Source organism: Dermochelys coriacea, chromosome 4 (genome assembly GCF_009764565.3).
Source record: "Dermochelys coriacea isolate rDerCor1 chromosome 4, rDerCor1.pri.v4, whole genome shotgun sequence".
Taxonomy (NCBI): domain Eukaryota; kingdom Metazoa; phylum Chordata; order Testudines; family Dermochelyidae; genus Dermochelys; species Dermochelys coriacea.
In genome coordinates this window covers 109,375,800-109,383,548 of record NC_050071.1, presented here as the reverse complement: position 1 = coordinate 109,383,548, position 7,749 = coordinate 109,375,800, and positions in this window count along the sequence as shown.

The following is a 7,749-nucleotide window of genomic DNA, read 5'->3' as shown; positions in this document are numbered from 1 at the left end:
TCTAAGGGGGCTGACCTCCCAGCCAAAGGGGATTTAGTGTTTTCAATTCATGCATCTATTTTCAGATTTCTGTCTCCCTCACTAGGAATCTTGACTACCTGTTAACACCCATAAATCACAGAGATGAGATAACGAAAACCATTTTATCAAAAAATCTTTTACATAGTAAGTTAACTTACTTTCACCCATTCACAAGTTCACATGAGTCATAGTTGGTGCTTTATTGTTATATCTTTCAATTAAATAAAGACGGAGAAGGGAAGTAACCCTAATTATCATTACAAGGACTACAGTCTGAATTAAAACCCCTACACAAAATATCCAGTAGAATTTGAAGATTGTGTAAGAGAAGGCCAAGACTGGGCTGTGACGACTGATGAATTGCTATTCCCCACTGAGTTTAAATCTTTTAAGAACAGGGCTGAGTAGGAAATCTTAAATCCTGGGAAAATAGACCATTTACTTATTGAGTAAAAGCCCCTTATGAAACGTACTATAGTGAAAATATGCTAAGTGGTAAATCTACTACTTTCTCTGAAGGAGTGTTGACGTTTTCTGTACTGGATGAAAGAAGCGAAGCTCAGCAGGGCTCTTTCAAATGCTCATATATATAGGTACCCCCAGTGTAATAGCTACAGAAGATCAAAGTATACAGACCTCATCAATGGAAACATGGTTCAACTCCCATTCTTATCTAGTAGTCGTTTACACTTCATGACAACTCCACAGGTCCCCAAAACAACTGTATCTGCAACACTGACAGCTGAAAAAATACAGAGCCTAATGCTCCTCATCTACTGAAGAGTAATTCCATGGATTTCAGCCGAGTTACTCCTGATTTACCCCAGTGTAGCTGGAACGATAATTAGACCCACAGTATCTGCTAGCTGCAGGAGCATGTCACACTGAACTAGAGAGTCAATGAAAACATGGGGTCAATTTGAATTCCGGACCCAATGAACTCAAAGAGTATTCGGGTTTAAGTCAAAAGACTGTAGTCGTCTGAGTTATCATACATCTTAGCATATCATTTTGCCTATCATATCATCATATCATAGCATACATCTTAGCATCATTTTGCCTTTCCTAGAGATGCTATATTCTGTGTAGCTTCATTTCCTTACATTTTCCCTCCACTTTCCAAAATAAAGAAAAATTTATTTTTGTGAAGATAATTTGGAGTGAATGATTATATTAGACCAAGTGCACACTGTTATTAGGGCAAGGGAAACACCAATAAGTACTCAGAAGATTTTGAATAGGGACAACAGTATCTGGCTGGATTTGCAGCTAAAGCCATGGGCATGGGAATCTCATTCCCAAAAGGTATTGCCAGGATACTGGCTGCAGCCAACTGGAGCAAAGGGAAAGCCCAATGACCAAGGGACAAGGCAACTTGGTGCGGGGCAGGAGATGAGAAGGTAACCATAGCAAAGAAGTAGTTCCAAAAGTGACTCTACCTACATTGATAGCATGGGTTGGAAGGGAACACCTTATCATGCAAGGAAGTAGGGTTGAAGGAAGATCCTCGTGGAGGAGCACTTGTTGGAGGAGAAAGAGGTGTATGTAATATTGACTTTAATAATTGTTAGCACAATTCATTGGTGAAGCTGTAGATTGGAAAATGTTGTTTGCTTATTCCCAAGTAAGCCTATGAAAAGAGAAGAGAAAGTATTGCTGCTATGATCTGTTAACAGTGACAAGTTATAATGTATGTGTCATGCCCCTGCATATCTCAAGACTGTAGGTTCCACTTCAGGACAGACTGTTCATAATAGGGAATTTAACCCAGTGCCAGCTAGGGCTCTAATTCCTTAGATGCACCAGTTAATCGCATGGCTTATTAACTTCCTAGGCTTTTGCCAGCCTCAGTATACAGTTTAAACAATACCCTTGGGATCCTCAGTACATCTTGACACCAGGTAAGTGAACCTTTGTGATATTGGGCCCTTTTTCTTTAATGTCACAGAAAATCCAAGTTCCTCTGTTCCAAAGAGACCAGACACATATCACTGGTCAAATCCTCCTTAGATCTCCCTCCTGTACCCAATCGGGCAACATTCAGTCCAATCCTGTAATAAACTTATGTAGGCTTTATATATTGAATGAAAATGAAGGAGGAGATATTTTCACAATGCTAAGAATACTAAAGACTCAGCTAGGCAAAGTCTATTATCTTATCAAATTTCTGTTCAACGTAACAAGGTCTTATAGTTTAGCTTCTGAGGCTTACCCCAGCTGTGGCATTGTGACACTTGGTACTTCAGAATAGCTCCCTGTAACCCCCACAATCACCACTTGTAAATGGTTATGATATTTTGTACAAAGAATGCCTTTTAAGGTATCCTCTGAAAAATCATGATGTGCTGAAACTCATTGTTCTGTCAAAATATGTATAGCATCGTTGTATATCGAGTTATGAGATTTTGCTATATGGTTGTTATTGAAATACAATATATTGAGAGTCTGGGGGATGCTCACAGATACCTCTCCAGTGGCACCAAAGGGGGTGACCCACACCCAGACTGGTATTAAGTGACTATCACCAGCCATTGACCACTACGGGAATTATAAATATGAGATTTACAGTTGCTCAAGCTCTACACTATGGGGGATTGCTCAACTCTGTAACTCAGCAAGGTATCAGGATATATGATGCTTGACTCAATGGTGTGAGCCAATATTTGTCCAGGCACATGAACTGAGAGTCTAAAATAAGGGACAATGACATCATGAGTCCACCTCTCTCTTCCCCCACCTACTCTGAAGGTAACAAAAACATTTGGAAGAAAAGACTTTCTTTTGGGGAGATTGGTCCCAGGCTGAGCAGGGAATTCAGCCTGTGTATTAAGAACTGTGAACTGTTTACAATGCCTAGTGGGGTGAGAAAAACTGCTTGATTCAAATCTTGCTTAGTCTGATAAAGTTTAGGATTTAAACCGTGATTTTACCTTTTATTTATTATGTAACCAACTCTGACCTCTATGCCTAACACTTATAATCACATAAAATCTATCTTTCTGTCATTAATAAACTTATTTTAATGTTTTATCTTTACCAGTAAATTTGTCTAAAGTGTTTAGGGAATCTGCTCAGATTATAAAAGGTTGGGGCATGTCCACTATCCTTTTCTGAAGTAGCAAACTAATTAATGAGCTTGCACTGATCAAGAAGGTCTGGAGCAGTGTAAGATTGTACATTTCTGGTATGCAAGGCTGGTGCTGGGCAGATTTGCTAGTGTCTCCCTGTGTATAGTTCATGAGAGGCTGTGAGAGCCTGTATGTAACTTTGGGTGTGCCTTTGCGTGCTAATGGCTATGTGACAGCGAAGCCTGAAGGGGTTGCTGGTCACTAGCAGAGCAACGTGAGAGGTACCCTGATCCAGAGAGTTAAAGGGGACACAGTGGTCCCCTTTGGACACCTCTGGGGGGTGTCACAGGTATCTCGAGGTCCTTCACCTGGAAGACAAAGTCTTTGCCTTTTAAGATCCAATCTGGTAAAAAGAACCTTGTTTCCTTCTGCTAGGCATCTTTTATCCCCTGCCATGTGACCATTCTGATTCTAGGGTTCACAGGGGACTGGGGGGAGGTCCATGACCCAATTCTTTGGTGAAGTAATCCTGTGCGATTCCTCCCTGGGTGGGTGTTTCCCCTTCTACACTGTCCTGTAAGCTGGTTCTACCTGCTGTGTTGAGAATCAAGGCATTTCCTTTGGACACGAGGCTTTTTAATGCTTATTAACTGACCACTCTCTCCCGCAAAGGGGTGTAGCCATTTCTATGGGCAAAACTCAGCAATGATTAATGGCTCATTATTATGAGCTTTGTGCCAGCCATATGAGAGTTATGTGACACACAGGTACAGATATTACTCTTAACACAAGAAATGGAGAGATTAGCACATGAGTATTACTGTCACTCATTCACCAGCATTTAGGAAAATCCAAACACTATTGCATTTTACTGCAATTTTAACAACTTAATAATGTTCTACCAGCATTAAGCCTGACAGACTCTTAGCTGATACATAGACCTAGACTCAGTTTGCCTAAGTCCACAAAGTCACAAGTTTGTAAAGATGGGATTCTCTCTTTGCACTCTATTTATAATTATTTTGGATTGATTTTGAATAAGACACACAGCACTGGGGAAATATGTAGACTTGAATGTAACAGACAAAGACACAGTTTGAGATCTGATCCTGACTTCAATTAGAGCAAGAGAAAGCACACAGAAAGGAAGAATGCTACTCTTATGTCTATTAATTTTGTTAATGTGTTTGCAAAGGACTTACTTGCTTAAACATTACAATGTAGAAAACAAAAATAAATATCTATAATACAAAAACTTATGCTTCCTTCCCAAAGCTGACTCAATTGGTCAAAATATAAATTGCATTTGGTATTTGCCCACCATAGGTAATCATTTAACCTATGAGACTGTCCTACATCAATCCATCCGTCTCTTCAGGAAAAGCCTAGGAATACAGATATCTAGCACTCCTGAGAGGTTTTTAGATTAAGGTTTTATAAATGATAGATGATAAATGATACAATGCTCCTGAGGGTCATTTAGACATAGCTTTAGTTTCTTTGTATTTAAAGCTCTATGTGCTTACTTAGTATCATTAATAATAATAAACTTTTATTACAGCAGTGCCTACAGACCAACCAAGAACAGGCATTGTTGTGGTAGTCACCGTACAAGCACAGAGTAAAATAGATGGCTCCTGCCCTGAAGAGCTGACCGATAAATATCGTACTTGTTCATTTGACTGTATGTTTACCTTGCTATTTTTTGTAGAAGTTTGAGGAAAATGCAATTCCTGCTAGAGAATCCTACTTATGGAAACCCAGCAAGAATGTGAGAGGATTGTTGGGAAATATTGTTAGGGTTGTATTAAGGCCTACAGTTAAAGTTTTCCATCTTTGCTTCACTTGGATTGACTCCTCTTTGCTTGACAAATTGCACTCGGAATGCTTTGACTGATTTGCAGTTCAAACAAGTGTTAATTTTAGTGTAAGAAGCCTCTGTGAAGAGGCTTTAATTAATATCTGTTAGAAACCACAGTCTTCAACCAATATAGTGCTGAGCACCTGCAGCTCCCATTGGCGTTAGCAGAAGATACTTTGGGGGGTGCACCTCTTAGGGTCAGGCCCTATTTCCACAGACCTTATTAGTGCGTAATTGGATTGTTTGAAGGAGCTCACAACTATCGGTGCTTTATCTCATACCTTTGTTATTTTTCTTTCATCTAAAAACCGGTTAAATAAAGGGCACAAGCAACAGTGAACAATTCTGTTGGGACTTGTTTGTTCATGGTCTGCCAGTGGAGGTAATCAACATTCTACTTATGTTACACTCCATTTATGATCACAACTTTGCCTGAAACGCAGAGCGCACATTTTATGTCTCTCTACAGGATGCATGTATATTGTTTACAAGGCTTGGAAGAAAGGTTGGCCTTTGGAGGTTTCTTCATGTTTGATGTCTTTTGAATATTATTTTTTGTTATTTCCATATGCCTTAGAAAATGTCAGGGCTACATGGTGATATTTTAAAGGTTCTTCTTTGTTACAGGTATACGTTTCAAAAGTGAAATTTCAGAGAAAATCTTTGGGTGTGGTTGGAACCAGAATCATTTAAATGCTCTGATTTTGTGGCATTAGATTTTCTAAGAAAACTGTTCGAACTGAGCATTAAATTGTTAGTAGCTGCCTATTTTATTTCTCCAGAAGCATTTCTTAGGGAATGTCCTCTCTTGTGTGTTCATGCAAGTTGTACGTCTTCTGTGGCTTAAACCCATGAGCGTTGGGTATCGAAGGCAGGAGAAGGCTCTACCCCCAAACCCTTTCCTGCTTCCCAGCACTGTGCTGTGGGGGGTTCTTCCCCCCATGGCCAGGTTCCAGGCTCAGGCTGGGGCTAATAGGGGCCAGCCTGTGCTCCGGGGCTGGTGGAGAGGGGTCATGCCGCCTGCCTGGCGCACAGGGGGTGGAGGCCAGGATGGCCTGGGGGGAGGGGCTGGCGGCCACGTGGGGGGGGGCCCTGGGCTTTGATGGGAGGGAAGGGGCCTCAGGCAGAAGGGGCGGGCTGGGCCAGGGGCTAGCCTCCCCAAGCACAGGGCTCACCCGCGGCCCATGCTTAAACCTTTGCAGTGAAACTGAAAGTGGAGCTCCGTGGAGCTCTATATTTAAAGGGAAATCAACACCAGTGCACTAGAAAACAGATTACTCTCCAACGGAGAGTATATATGTATGTTGTTCTGGACTCACTAACCTGTTAAACTTGGAAGAGGAAGATCTACTATGAGTTTCAGCCAGATAGAAAATGAATGAGTTGGGTTCTGATGAAATGGTAGTATTGGAAATGTTCACTGTCAAAATGTTATTTCCAATTGGCTACACCTTGAGAAAGGAACGATTCCTCTGAAGAACTTATATGATCTAACAATACCTCTATTCCTCACAGATGATTTATTTGGCTAACTTTACAGGAGCTGTATGAGCATTGCTGAGACCAAAGAGTTAAACACAGGGCTGCATAACGGAGAAGGGGTCATTCAAATAATATTGCAGGCATTCTTTAGGTTCTCATGAAAAGGGCCTAATGGCAGTGGTGGAAGCAGACATCTTCTGTTTGTGCATATCCAGAGAACAGGTAGCTGTAAGTTAATGGCAGTGTAGTATTACCCATGTTGATCATCAATGCATCTCCATCCTGAGCCAGAGGGAATTCACAAGGTTATACATTTTCCATTGTCCATTTTGTCCTGTGCCTACACTGACATAGCCAAAGGGACTAGTTATAGTCTAAAGCATGAGATTGGGAGCCAAAAATTCCTGTATTTTACTCCCATCTCTGCTACACCCTGCCTTTGGCTTTGTACTTACAAATCCTATTGAAAACCTTATTTAGTTCTGCTTCACATCACTTTATGAAGTAGATAAATATAATTACTCTAAGTTTAGAAATGCAGAAACTGGAAAACTGAGAAGTTAAATCATTTGCCTGAGGTCATACAGCAAGTAAATACCAGCACCAGTATAGCATGCAAGTGTCCTGATGCTCAGACTCATGCCTAACCTACTAGACCACAGTGTTCCCTCAGGCTCATCACACACTTTCTAAGCCAGAATCTCAGCTGGTGTAAATTGACTTCAATGGAGTGATGCCAGTTTACACCAGCTGAGGATCTTGTCATTTGTGTCTCAGTTTCCTGTCATAATGTATACTTAGTACTACACAGAAGTGCTAAGGGGAATAATGTTCCAAAACCAGTTCCCTGCAGTCCACCAGCAAGAGTTCCATGGACTAACAGTGACCCATTGACCACAGTTTGAGGTCTGTGTTACACTAGACAAACATGCAGCTTGTCCAGGAAAGGACACACACCTCATACAAATGGACACAGACTCCTTCCACCTAAGGTTAGATGTTCACAAGTGCACATTTTTGAGAAAAAAAATTGCTTCTCAGTTTTTTGCATACTTCAACACAAAAAATGTCTATTTTCCTGAAATGTTGTAAAACCAAAAACTTTCAAGATCACATGAAATGAAATGGGAGAATGTTTCAGGCATTTTTTTGGAAAACCATTTTGGGGGTCAGTTTTGCCCATTTCTGATATCAAACATTGGGAGTTCAGAGGCCTTTCTGAAAGGCCAAACTAAATAAGCCACTCTTTGTTACTAGCATCTTATCTGAATTTGAACCAGTGTCCTGATGGTCACCCTGAGATACGAGGTTCTTCAC